Source organism: Schistocerca cancellata, chromosome 7 (genome assembly GCF_023864275.1).
Source record: "Schistocerca cancellata isolate TAMUIC-IGC-003103 chromosome 7, iqSchCanc2.1, whole genome shotgun sequence".
In the NCBI taxonomy this organism is placed as follows: domain Eukaryota; kingdom Metazoa; phylum Arthropoda; class Insecta; order Orthoptera; family Acrididae; genus Schistocerca; species Schistocerca cancellata.
In genome coordinates this window covers 577,564,930-577,578,585 of record NC_064632.1, presented here as the reverse complement: position 1 = coordinate 577,578,585, position 13,656 = coordinate 577,564,930, and the positions used below count along the sequence as shown (strand labels likewise).

Genomic DNA, 13,656 nt, shown 5'->3' with positions numbered 1-13,656 from the left:
GGCAGAAGTAAAGCTATGGGGACGGGGCGTGTGTCGTGGTTGGGTAGCTCAGTTGGTAGAGCACTTGACCGCGAAAGGCAAAGGTCTTGCGTTCGAGTCTCGGTCCGGCACACAGTTTTAATCTGCCAGGAAGTTTCATATCAGCGCACACTCCGCTGCAGAATGAAAATCTCATTCTGGAAACATCCGCCAGGCTGTGGCTAAGCCATGTCTCCGGAATATCCTTCCTTAGTTCTGCAAGGTTCGCAGGAGAGCTTCTGTAAAGTTTGGAAGGTAGGAGACGAGGTACTGGCAGAAGTAAAGCTATGGGGACGGGGCGTGAGTCGTGCTTGGGTAGCTCAGTTGGTAGAGCACTTGCCTGCGAAAAGCAAAGGTCCCGAGTTCGAGTCTCGGTCCCGCACACAGTTTTAATCTGCCAGGAAGTTTCATATCAGCGCACACTCCGCTGCAGAATGAAAATCTCATTCTGGAAACATCCGCCAGGCTGTGGCTAAGCCATGTCTCCGGAATATCCTTCCTTAGTTCTGCAAGGTTCGCAGGAGAGCTTCTGTAAAGTTTGGAAGGTAGGAGACGAGGTACTGGCAGAAGTAAAGCTATGGGGACGGGGCGTGAGTCGTGCTTGGGTAGCTCAGTTGGTAGAGCACTTGCCTGCGAAAAGCAAAGGTCCCGAGTTCGAGTCTCGGTCCCGCACACAGTTTTAATCTGCCAGGAAGTTTCATATCAGCGCACACTCCGCTGCAGAATGAAAATCTCATTCTGGAAACATCCGCCAGGCTGTGGCTAAGCCATGTCTCCGGAATATCCTTCCTTAGTTCTGCAAGGTTCGCAGGAGAGCTTCTGTAAAGTTTGGAAGGTAGGAGACGAGGTACTGGCAGAAGTAAAGCTATGGGGACGGGGCGTGAGTCGTGCTTGGGTAGCTCAGTTGGTAGAGCACTTGCCTGCGAAAAGCAAAGGTCCCGAGTTCGAGTCTCGGTCCCGCACACAGTTTTAATCTGCCAGGAAGTTTCATATCAGCGCACACTCCGCTGCAGAGTGAAAATCTCATTCTGAATTTGCATGTCGGGACGGGGATTCGAACCGCTGTCCTCCCCAGTCAAAGTGGAGTTACGGGCCGAGGCCGCCGGTTCACGGAGAATCGACAAGGGGGCAGCGGCCAGCACTTGCACGTCAGCGGCGGACTGAGTTAAGACTATTCGCCGCCTTAGGAAACGGCGGGGGCGCTACAGGGTGCATCGCGTAAGCAGCAGCGCCAGACAGCCAACAGACGGATGATCTGCGTTCCGAGAACGCCTGCCGCCTTCACGCGGACGGACCGACCGCTCCCGCCGGGTTCACGCGGCCCACGTTTGACGTCCGCGCGCGTGGTGCAAGCGGCGCACGGCCTCGGGCGGGCCAGCGATACGGCCGCTTTTATCAATACGCTTCTGGGAAGGCATTACGGCGCGTCGATAGAGCTGTCTGGCTTCGTTTCAAAATGAACTCCCCGAATAGGGCGGGCTAAAACGGCGCCGCTGCCGCCGCTGTTATTCCGTTCCGTGCTCGGCGTCTTCCTGGTAACCCGCCTTGTGACGTGTCGGGTTCGATCGATGCTATTTGCGAGCCGGAAAATTGCCAACAGGTTGGCTCTGCCCCGTCCGCGAACAGCACGACGGCAGTCAGCTGTGTAACGCGGAAAAGCTACTGCAGTTGTTGGAACTGGTGGGGGGGGGGGGTGAGGGGGCGGGGTGTGAGTCACTGGAAGCGAAAAAATAACTCTTCCATCAAATACTCCTCTTTTTGCTCTGCCCCCTCCGAACTTTCTACTACTGCAGTCTGTTAACAAAGCTTCATCGGGAATTCGGTGAACCACAACTCGCAAGACCTCCACACGACATTTCAGTTACGATCCGTATAACAATCACAAAGAGGAAGCAATGTAACTCTAAAGTTCCGTCGAAAATAGGGTCATTAGAGACAGAGATAGGACACACGTTGGAAAATAAATTGCCGGTGCGGTTTTTAAAGGATCAGTTGAAGTATTTACCTACGCCTCCATTGGGAATGTTGCGACGTAAAGTCAAGCGCCGCCACGCCAGTCGGGAAAGACAAAGCAGAGAAGGCTGTGAGAGGAAGTCGGCCGAACGCACGCTGATCGGACCTCTCTTCAGGACGACAACGCGACAGTGTAAAAAGTGGGACTTTGTACCGCGTAGTTCAGCGCCCACAAACCAAACATCATCACCAGCCATCCTTTATACATCCGTTCGGAACAAAATTGCTATTTCTTCTTCCGATATCTCTAAGCTGATAACGACACATGCATCTTCAAGGTTGTTCGTAGACTGAATTAAAACATATTTCGCATATATATATATATATATATATATATATATATATATATATATATATATATATATATATATATATATATATATACGACTGATCTCACTTCTCTTCTTTGTACACGATCAACGTTCCCCGTTAGTTACATCTGGTGCGGGACCGACCTACTTGAGTAGTAGTCTACCGTTGTACGCACGAGCGTTATGTGATCATTTCCTTTTGCAGATTTACTGCATTTTCACATAATGAATTGCAATATGCTACTTGCTTTACATTCGATTGAACCCTTGTGACAATTCCATTTCAAATAGCGATAAACTGTTAGCCCAGATATTTGTAAAAAAAATGTTCAAATGTGTGTGAAATCTTATGGGACTTAACTGCTAAGTCATCAGTCCCTAAGCTTACACACTAATTAACCTAAATTATCCTAAGGACAAACACACACACCCGTGCCCGAGGGAGGACTCGAACCTCCGCCCTGACCAGCCGCACAGTCCATGACTTCAGCGCCTGAGACCGCTCGGCTAATCCCGCGCGGCAGATTTTTGTACCATTGACTGATTCCAGTCGTAACTCACTGATGCTGTAGTTTTCCTAGCCCGTTTTGACCAACCACTGGTCTTCTTCAGGGAAATGCTGCAAGTTGTGACCTAATATTCCCGTTGTGTTGTCCATCTTACGAAGTGCACAATGTTACAGCTTTAAATATATAAAGTATATTGTTGACCTCTCAAAACTTTGAAATCTTATCGTGATATGAGTGGACATTTGGGCAACTTTTGAAACGGTACGGTAGTTTCCGCTCCATAAGCAGCAGGTTTCGCTGTTCGCTCGCACCGGGAAATACAAACGGAGGCAGCCCCGCCGCCAATTTTATTGCACGACGCGGCCGGCCGAGGGTGCAACAGAACCCGTGTGGACGGGTGGAAAGAAATGTGTGAGGCTTCATAATACGAGGGCAGTTCAGTAAGTAATGCAACACATTTTTTTTCTGAAACAGGGGTTGTTTTATTCAGCATTGAAATACACCAGGTTATTCCCCAATCTTTTAGCTACACAACACTATTTTTCAACGTAATCTCCATTCAATGCTACGGCCTTACGCCACCTTCAAATGAGGGTCTGTATGCCTGCACGGTACCATTCCACTGGTCGATGTCGGAGCCAACGTCGCACTGCATCAATAACTTCTTCATCATCCGCGTAGTGCCTCCCACGGATTGCGTCCTTCATTGGGCCAAACATATGGAAATCCGACGGTGCGAGATCGGGGCTGTAGAGTGCATGAGGAAGAACAGTCCATTGAAGACTTGTGTGAGGTCTTGCGTTGTCATGAAGAAGGAGAAGTTCGTTCAGATTTTTGTGCCTACGAACACGCTGAAGTCGTTTCTTCAATTTCTGAAGAGTAGCACAATACACTTCAGAGTTGATCGTTTGACCATGGGGAAGGACATCGAACAGAATAACCCCTTCAGCGTCCCAGAAGACTGTAACCGTGACTTTACCGGCTGAGAGTATGGCTTTAAACTTTTTCTTGGTAGGGGAGTGGGTGTGGCGCCACTCCATTGATTGCCGTTTTGTTTCAGGTTCGAAGTGATGAACCCATGTTTCATCGCCTGTAACAATCTTTGACAAGAAATTGTCACCCTCAGCCACATGACGAGCAAGCAATTCCGCACAGATGGTTCTCCTTTGCTCTTTACGGTGTTCGGTTAGACAACGAGGGACCCAGCGGGAACAAACCTTTGAATATCCCAACTGGTGAACAATTGTGACAGCACTACCAACAGAGATGTCAAGTTGAGCACTGAGTTGTTTGATGGTGATCCGTCGATCATCTCGAACGAGTGTGTTCGCACGCTCCGTCATTGCAGGAGTCACAGCTGTGCACGGCCGGCCCGCACGCGGGAGATCAGACAGTCTTGCTTGACCTTGCGGCGATGATGACACACGCTTTGCCCAACGACTCACCGTGCTTTTGTCCACTGCCAGATCACCGTAGACATTCTGCAAGCGCCTATGAATATCTGAGATGCCCTGGTTTTCCGCCAAAAGAAACTCGATCACTGCCCGTTGTTTGCAACGCACAACCGTTACAGACGCCATTTTAACAGCTCCGTACAGCGTTGCCACCTGTCGGAAGCCAATGAAACTATACGAGACGAAGCGGGAATGTTTGAAAATATTCCACAAGAAATTTCTGGTTTTTTCAACCAAAATTGGCCGAGAAAAAAAATGTGTTGCATTACTTATTGAACTGTCCTCGTACGTATTTATGTGTGTCTTGTATTATGCATTTCTTGTACGTGAATGTGAATCTGCACATGAACTTACCTAATCCTCCGCACACCTTTCCATAAAGCGTGGCCAAATCTTAGTTGGGAAATAGTTCTGTAGTATAGCAGTGCCAACCTCACTCCCGGGTAGGGGATCAGAGAGACATCACAGGCAGTGTCACAAGATTTGGGGTGGAGAGGTTGGTAACGACCAAGTGGTTCGACCATCCCCTCCACCGGGGCCCAGGAAGACCTCTGGGTGCCCGCCATATTCTGGGAGTGTTACAGAAGTCGTGAAGTGAGCAGACATGTCCTCAGTGCGTCTGGTCTCGATGTTCACGCGTGGAAGAGAGGTATTTGAATATATGCACTAATTCTTTTATTTCCTACTTCGGATTGTGTAAGGGAATGAATGTTCTCGTTCAATTCCGGAAATTTGATCCCCTGTGTTAGTGTATCTGGTCCCCAGTTTGCCCGTTATCCTCCTCACATAGTGGATATTGGGAGACTTTGGTGGTATGCATTTGGCCAACGCAATTCCGTCTTGCCCGTAGAAATGTGCGTGCAGCTTAGTATATAATATATCCGAGCTATAAGTTGTAAAATTGTAATACCTGTAAACTGGAACAATTGCTGCAATCGCTGTAAAGTCGAGTGATAATGTTTAAAATAAATAGGTAATCAGTTGTCATCAAAAGTCACATAGGAGTCAAGTTAAAGGAATTCATTGAAAATAAAAGATATACACTCCTGGAAATTGAAATAAGAACACCGTGAATTCATTGTCCCAGGAAGGGGAAACTTTATTGACACATTCCTGGGGTCAGATACATCACATGATCACACTGACAGAACCACAGGCACATAGACACAGGCAACAGAGCATGCACAATGTCGGCACTAGTACAGTGTATATCCACCTTTCGCAGCAATGCAGGCTGCTATTCTCCCATGGAGACGATCGTAGAGATGCTGGATGTAGTCCTGTGGAACGGCTTGCCATGCCATTTCCACCTGGCGCCTCAGTTGGACCAGCGTTCGTGCTGGACGTGCAGACCGCGTGAGACGACGCTTCATCCAGTCCCAAACATGCTCAATGGGGGACAGATCCGGAGATCTTGCTGGCCAGGGTAGTTGACTTACACCTTCTAGAGCACGTTGGGTGGCACGGGATACATGCGGACGTGCATTGTCCTGTTGGAACAGCAAGTTCCCTTGCCGGTCTAGGAATGGTAGAACGATGGGCTCGATGACGGTTTGGATGTACCGTGCACTATTCAGTGTCCCCTCGACGATCACCAGTGGTGTACGGCCAGTGTAGGAGATCGCTCTCCACACCATGATGCCGGGTGTTGGCCCTGTGTGCCTCGGTCGTATGCAGTCCTGATTGTGGCGCTCACCTGCACGGCGCCAAACACGCATACGACCATCATTGGCACCAAGGCAGAAGCGACTCTCATCGCTGAAGACGACACGTCTCCATTCGTCCCTCCATTCACGCCTGTCGCGACACCACTGGAGGCGGGCTGCACGATGTTGGGGCGTGAGCGGAAGACGGCCTAACGGTGTGCGGGACCGTAGCCCAGCTTCATGGAGACGGTTGCGAATGGTCCTCGCCGATACCCCAGGAGCAACAGTGTGCCTAATTTGCTGGGAAGTGGCGGTGCGGTCCCCTACGGCACTGCGTAGGATCCTACGGTCTTGGCGTGCATCCGTGCGTCGCTGCGGTCCGGTCCCAGGTCGACGGGCACGTGCACCTTCCGCCGACCACTGGCGACAACATCGATGTACTGTGGAGACCTCACGCCCCACGTGTTGAGCAATTCGGCGGTACGTCCGCCCGGCCTCCCGCATGCCCACTATACGCCCTCGCTCAAAGTCCGTCAACTGCACATACGGTTCACGTCCACGCTGTCTCGGCATGCTACCAGTGTTAAAGACTGCGATGGAGCTCCGTATGCCACGGCAAACTGGCTGACACTGACGGCGGCGGTGCACAAATGCTGCGCAGCTAGCGCCATTCGACGGCCAACACCGCGGTTCCTGGTGTGTCCGCTGTGCCGTGCGTGTGATCATTGCTTGTACAGCCCTCTCGCAGTGTCCGGAGCAAGTATGGTGGGTCTGACACACCGGTGTCAATGTGTTCTTTTTTCCATTTCCAGGAGTGTAGAATGCAGGCACCCACACATCAGCGTGTGAGCCCTCCAGCCCCTTGCCTAGTACCGTACAGAAAGGGCACGCTCTCTAGGTAGCGCTCTCAAGCTCCCCTCCCCAGTTATCCGTTGCGCAATTTTCATTCACGGCTTGAAGACAGCAACTTTCATCTGGCGTCTCTAGGCAAGGTGGTTTGACGGTAATCTTTCACTTTCTTTAGATGGTAGTCGTTAAGGATAAGTTTATCGTATCCAAAAAGCCTGAGGATACTACCCTATTAGTATTGTCTGCCACTTCTTTAATATTTAACCTGAATAGACTTTCACCGGACTGGTCTAAATTTTACTTCTGTAATTTCAATGTGTGTGGGCTGTTGATAGAATCACCGGGGAGAGCTGAAAAGTGTGCCTGACCGGGAACTCCTGCTGCTTACTACGTAGGCGCTCTAAGCCTTTTTTTGTGTGTGTGTTACAGAGGGCGACTAACCCTCTGACCGAACACGCTGAGCTACAGTGTCGGCAAACCCCTAAGCCAGCGAGGACACAGGAATTAACGCGGCTGCGCGGACTTCTCCCAAGCATGTTCCTCAGCAAACTCACATTCTCAACTTAACTCCACACACTACGAAAGTAGTGCTCCCTGTCCATTAATCTTAATGCTCGTGGCAAGGCCTATTAATGCATGAGTTCGAGTGTTTCTGTGCATCCGCACAGAAATGATCCTTGTCTTGCGATCGCCGTAATTATACACTCCTGGAAATGGAAAAAAGAACACATTGACACCGGTGTGTCAGACCCACCATACTTGCTCCGGACACTGCGAGAGGGCTGTACAAGCAATGATCACACGCACGGCACAGCGGACACACCAGGAACCGCGGTGTTGGCCGTCGAATGGCGCTAGCTGCGCAGTAATTGTGCACCGCCGCCGTCAGTGTCAGCCAGTTTTCCGTGGCATACGGAGCTCCATCGCAGTCTTTAACACTGGTAGCATGCCGCGACAGCGTGGACGTGAACCGTATGTGCAGTTGACGGACTTTGAGCGAGGGCGTATAGTGGGCATGCGGGAGGCCGGGTGGACGTACCGCCGAATTGCTCAACACGTGGGGCGTGAGGTCTCCACAGTACATCGATGTTGTCGCCAGTGGTCGGTGGAAGGTGCACGTGCCCGTCGACCTGGGACCGGACCGCAGCGACGCACGGATGCACGCCAAGACCGTAGGATCCTACGCAGTGCCATAGGGGACCGCACCGCCACTTCCCAGCAAATTAGGCACACTGTTGCTCCTGGGGTATCGGCGAGGACCATTCGCAACCGTCTCCATGAAGCTGGGCTACGGTCCCGCACACCGTTAGGCCGTCTTCCGCTCACGGTCGTATGCGTGTTTGGCGCCGTGCAGGTGAGCGCCACAATCAGGACTGCATACGACCGAGGCGCACAGGGCCAACACCCGGCATCATGGTGTGGGGAGCGATCTCCTACACTGGCCGTACACCACTGGTGATCGTCGAGGGGACACTGAATAGTGCACGGTACATCCGAACCCATCGTTCTACCATTCCTAGACCGGCAAGGGAACTTGCTGTTCCAACAGGACAATGCACGTCCGCATGTATCCCGTGCCACCCAACGTGCTCTAGAAGGTGTAAGTCAACTACCCTGGCCAGCAAGATCTCCGGATCTGTCCCCCATTGAGCATGTTTGGGACTGGATGAAGCGTCGTCTCACGCGGTCTGCACGTCCAGCACGAACGCTGGTCCAACTGAGGCGCCAGGTGGAAATGGCATGGCAAGCCGTTCCACAGGACTACATCCAGCATCTCTACGATCGTCTCCATGGGAGAACAGCAGCCTGCATTGCTGCGAAAGGTGGATATACACGGTACTAGTGCCGACATTGTGCATGCTCTGTTGCCTGTGTCTATGTGCCTGTGGTTCTGTCAGTGTGATCATGTGATGTATCTGACCCCAGGAATGTGTCAATAAAGTTTCCCCTTCCTGGGACAATGAATTCACGGTGTTCTTATTTCAATTTCCAGGAGTGTATATGTGTACGGTGTCTATTGTTTCGGACATGAGCAGGGAGCAGCACTGTGTGTGGAGTAAGTTGAGAATGTGAGTCTGCTGAGGGCCGTACTTGGGATACGTCCTGCGTCCTCGGTGGCATAGGGGTTAGGGCGCCTAGTAGGCAGGAGATCCCGGGTTCGAATCCCGGTCGGGTACGCATTTTTCAACTCTCCCCGTTGATTCAATCAACGTCTCACACAAAGCTGATGTTTTTAATTAATTGAAATTTCATTCTTCACGGCTGTAACGATCCACAAAGCTCTCTTTTCTTTCGGACATGTTCCACAGAACAGACACAGATATAGTTATTTTTATTTCTGTCTATGACTCATAACCGCGCGGGATTAGCCGAGCGGTCTCAGGCGTTGCAGTCATGGACTGTGCGACTGGTCCCGGCGGAGGTTCGAGTCCTCCTTCGCGCATGGGTAGGTGTGTTTGTCCTTAGGGTAATTTAGGTTAATTAGTGTGTAAGCTTAGGGATCGATGACCTTAGCAGCTAAGTCCCATAAGATTTTACACACATTTGAACATTTTTGATGACTGCAGCCAAGGGGGCAGAGGTAGAATTTTATTCGCTCTCCGTGAATAACTCCACGTGTTGTAGTTGTACTGAAGATTACGAGTGTGTTGCAGTTAGATACAATTATTTCCTAGAAACGATTAAGCATCATAACATTCTGTCCTTCTTGTTGCTGAGATGGGTGCAGAAACGTCCGTAATGAGCAAGGCACAAATGTCGACAATTTTCGCCGCCCCCTGGCTCGTTGCAGAAGCTCTTAATGTAATCGTCGGCTGCTGCGCAACATCCTCCTCATTCGCCTCCCTCCCTCTCTCTCTCTTTTTTGCCATTCTCCCGGCTTTCATACCTGTTGCGTAACTTGCTGTGTTGCATAATGAGCTGCGGGGCTTCCTGCTATCAACCGGTTAAAAACAGCAGTTCGTGCGGCTTTGCGTAAAATGTATTCCTGTACGCAGAAGCCTCAAGGGTCGCGAGAATAGCAGGGTATGACGAAACCAAGGCTGAAGCCAACGATCCGAATGCGGCTCGATAGCCGATAATGGTTGAAGTCCTTCGCATTTATGCCGGATGGGTTGCAAGGATAATTCTCTCTTCGACTGTCAGATGTCCCAGCTGTTTCGTTTTATTTTCTACGCTCAGCGAAGACGCTCTATCCACAATCTTGTAAAAAATGAATTTGTCGCTCCCCATAAGAGCGCCGGTCTTACTTCTTCATGTACAGGGTGATTCAAAAAGAATACCACAACTTTAAAAATGTGTATTTAATGAAAGAAACATAACATAACATAACCTTCTGTTATACATCATTACAAAGAGTATTTAAAAAGGTTTTTTTTTCACTCAAAAACAAGTTCAGAGATGTTTAATATGGCCCACTCCAGACACTCGAGCAATATCAACCCGATACTCCAACTCGTTCCACACTCTCTGTAGCATATCAGGCGTAACAGTTTGGATAGCTGCTGTTATTTCTCGTTTCAAATCATCAATGGTGGCTGGGAGAGGTGGCCGAAACACCATATCCTTAACATACCCCCATAAGAAAAAATCGCAGGGGGTAAGATCAGGGCTTCTTGGAGGCCAGTGATGAAGTGCTCTGTCACGGGCTGCCTGGCGGCCGATCCATCGCCTCGGGTAGTTGACGTTCAGGTTTCATAACTAACATTTTTCGTAGGACTCTCCATACAGTTGATTGTGGCATTTGCAGCTCTCTGCTAGCTCTGCGAGTCGATTTTCCTGGGCTGCGAACAAATGCTTGCTGGATGCGTGCTACATTTTCATCACTCGTTCTCGGCCGTCCAGAACTTTTCCCTTTGCACAAACACCCATTCTCTGTAAACTGTTTATACCAACGTTTAATACACCACCTATCAGGAGGTTTAACACCATACTTCGTTCGAAATGCACGCTGAACAACTGACGTCGATTCACTTCTGCCGTACCCAACAACACAAAAAGCTTTCTGTTGAGCGGTCGCCATCTTAGCATCAACTGACGCTGACGCCTAGTCAACAGCGCCTCAAGCGAACAAATGTACAACTAAATGAAACTTTATAGCTCCCTTAATTCGCCGACAGATAGTGCTTAGCTCTGCCTTTTGTCGTTGCAGAGTTTTAAATTCCTAAAGTTGTGATATTGTTTTTGAATCACCCTGTATTACAGACCAATATTGTCAACATCAGTATGCTGCTGAATTCTTGTGCATATTCCAAGTTCTATATAAAAAATTTCCTGGAGACAGAAAAGCATCTGTCCACAGATCAACACAGATTCAGCAAGCCTCGCTCAGGCGAAACTCAACTTACTCTTTTCTCGCGCGATATCATGCGAACCACGGACGAAGGGCAAACGGCACATTCCACATTCCTAGATTTTCGGAACGCGTTTGACGCAGCGCTTCACTGCAGACTGGTAACGAAGATCGGAGCGTATGGAATAGGCTCACACATACGTGAAGGGCTCCAAGACTTCTTACGTAACGGAACCCAGTGCGTTGTTGTGGATGCCGACAGTTCATCAGAGATTAAATGCTTCATTTGTGTGGCCATATTGTCCATAGTTGCTTTACAGTTCCTGAGAGTATTTTTGTTCCGCCGTTACAAGTACAAGAAAAAATGGAAATTTGTGGTAAGAGCTTATGGAACCAAACTGCTGAGGTCATCGGTCCCTAAGCTTACACACTACTTAATCTAACTTAAACTAACTTACGCTAAGGACAACACACACACACATGCCATAGGGAGGGCTCGAACCTCAGACGGGGGGAGCCGCGCGGACCGTGACAAGGCGCCTTTGACCGCGCGGCTGAAGTACATGAAAACGGGTGTTTTTCTCACCAGACGCGTTTCGCTTTTATTGAGGCAAAGCGTCATCAGTGGTCTGTAATTGGTTGGCTAATTCGAGGTAGAGGACCAAACAGCGAGGTCATCGGTCCCAGGTCTGTAATTAAAGATACTTACAACTGATTTGGTTTTAAGATCGAAAAACAGCTCCTTAACAATTTGTTCACCGTAAATAAAAACCAACAGTTCCTGCGAGTATTTTCGTTCCGCCGTTACAAGTACAAGAAAATGCGTGTTTTTCTCACCAGATGTGTTTCGCTGTATTGAGGTAAAGCCTTTTCAGGGGTCTGTAATTTAAGATACTTGCAATTTCATTTGTTTTTAAGATCGAAAAACACTTCGTTAACAAATTGTTGGTTTTTACTTATCGTGAACAAATTGTTAACGAACTGTTTGTGGGTCTCAAAAACAAATCAAATTATAAATACCTTTAATTTCAAACCACTGATGATGCTTTACCTCAATAAAGCGAAATGCGTCTGATGAGAAAAACGGAGAGATCCTCAGTTTTTTGGCGTTCGAAAACGACACATAGACATATGGGATTCGAAGGAAAACTAATATGCTTCCTCGCTACTCTGTACTGAAGGAAGATGCCGTGCAGGTGACGTAGGTTCTGCCATCTCATTGGTCAATGTTCAAACACACGCACAGAATATCTGACATTCTAGATATTTTAATAAACATTTTTGGAACAGTGACCAAAAATTTTAAAAATTTTTCTTTTTAAAATTCAGTCGTGATCACACCACGTATGTTACAAGAACATAGGTGACCGGTTTCGGTCATATCGCATGACCATCATCAAGCCTGTAATTTAATTTAGAAAGTAACAGAAACCTTACTAGATTGACAATAAAATATGACAAAATGGTTATAAGGATAAAACACAATAAGACGTGTTATACCCATGGCATTCTTCGAAGATGGTAGGTGGAGCACTCTTCTCAGCAGATGTGATCGAGATACATGCCCATTATAGAAAAAAATGTTAAAATGTGTGTGAAATCTTATGGGACTTAACTGCTAAGGTCATCAGTCCCTAAGCTTACACACTACTTAACCTAAATTATCCTAAGGACAAACGCACACACACCCATGCCCGAGGGAGGACTCGAACCTCCGTCGGGATCAGCCGCACAGTCCATGACTGCAGCGCCACGACCGCACGGCTAATCCCGCGCGGACCCATTATAGAGATAAACGGTCAGTGCTTCTCAATGAACAGTTGGATTTTCGTGAAAAACATTTTTATGATCTCTTTGGCGAAATTCTATGAACACGTTTGTACTCTTTTGTTCAGAAAATCACGCACGTCCTCATATTACTCAACTAACCAGTGAAATTATCGACAAAATGGGCTGGGAAGTAGTACCTCACCCTCCTTACAGTCCCGATTTAGCACCTAGTGATTTCCATTTGTTTGGTGCACTGCAGGAGGCATTACAGGGGAAGTGGTTCCAGGACAACGAGTACGTGAAAAAGTTTGTGGGAAATTGGTTCAAACAAAAAGATATATAGTTCTTTGCAGCTGGAATAAAAAAGTGTGCAGCCCATTGGAACAAGTACATGAGTGCTTAAGGGGATTATGTTGAAAAGTAGAAAAAGTATTGTTTTGTAAAAATAAACGCTTTTTTCTCCAGTCCAATTTGTCACTTTAATTACTGAATGACCCGCGTACATCTGAATATGTTAAAGTTACGTTAAACAGAACTTAGTAATAATATATCAAATACATAAGTAGGATCTAGTTCCAAGAGTGTGACAACACCAATGTACGAGGGCAGTTCAACAAGTAATGCAACACATTTTTTTCTGAAACAGGGGTTGTTTTATTCAGCATTGAAATACACCAGGTTATTCCCCAATCTTTTAGCTACACAACACTATTTTTCAACGTAAACTCCATTCAATGCTACGGCCTTACGCCACCTTGAAATGAGGGCCTGTATGCCTGCACGGTACCATTCCAC

At 48.3% G+C, this 13,656-nt stretch overlaps 3 non-coding genes across 3 annotated transcripts; all 3 read left to right on the top strand.

Moving 5' to 3' along the window:
• The first annotated feature begins 325 nt into the window (after window positions 1-325).
• Trnar-gcg (transfer RNA arginine (anticodon GCG)) lies at window positions 326-402 on the top strand. The gene has a single exon. It is a non-coding gene; the product is annotated as a tRNA-Arg (tRNA).
• Window positions 403-615: 213 nt separating this feature from the next.
• Trnar-gcg (transfer RNA arginine (anticodon GCG)) lies at window positions 616-692 on the top strand. The gene has a single exon. It is a non-coding gene; the product is annotated as a tRNA-Arg (tRNA).
• A 213-nt stretch (window positions 693-905) lies between these two features.
• Window positions 906-982, top strand: Trnar-gcg (transfer RNA arginine (anticodon GCG)). Its single transcript has one exon. It is a non-coding gene; the product is annotated as a tRNA-Arg (tRNA).
• The last annotated feature ends 12,674 nt before the right edge of the window (window positions 983-13,656 follow it).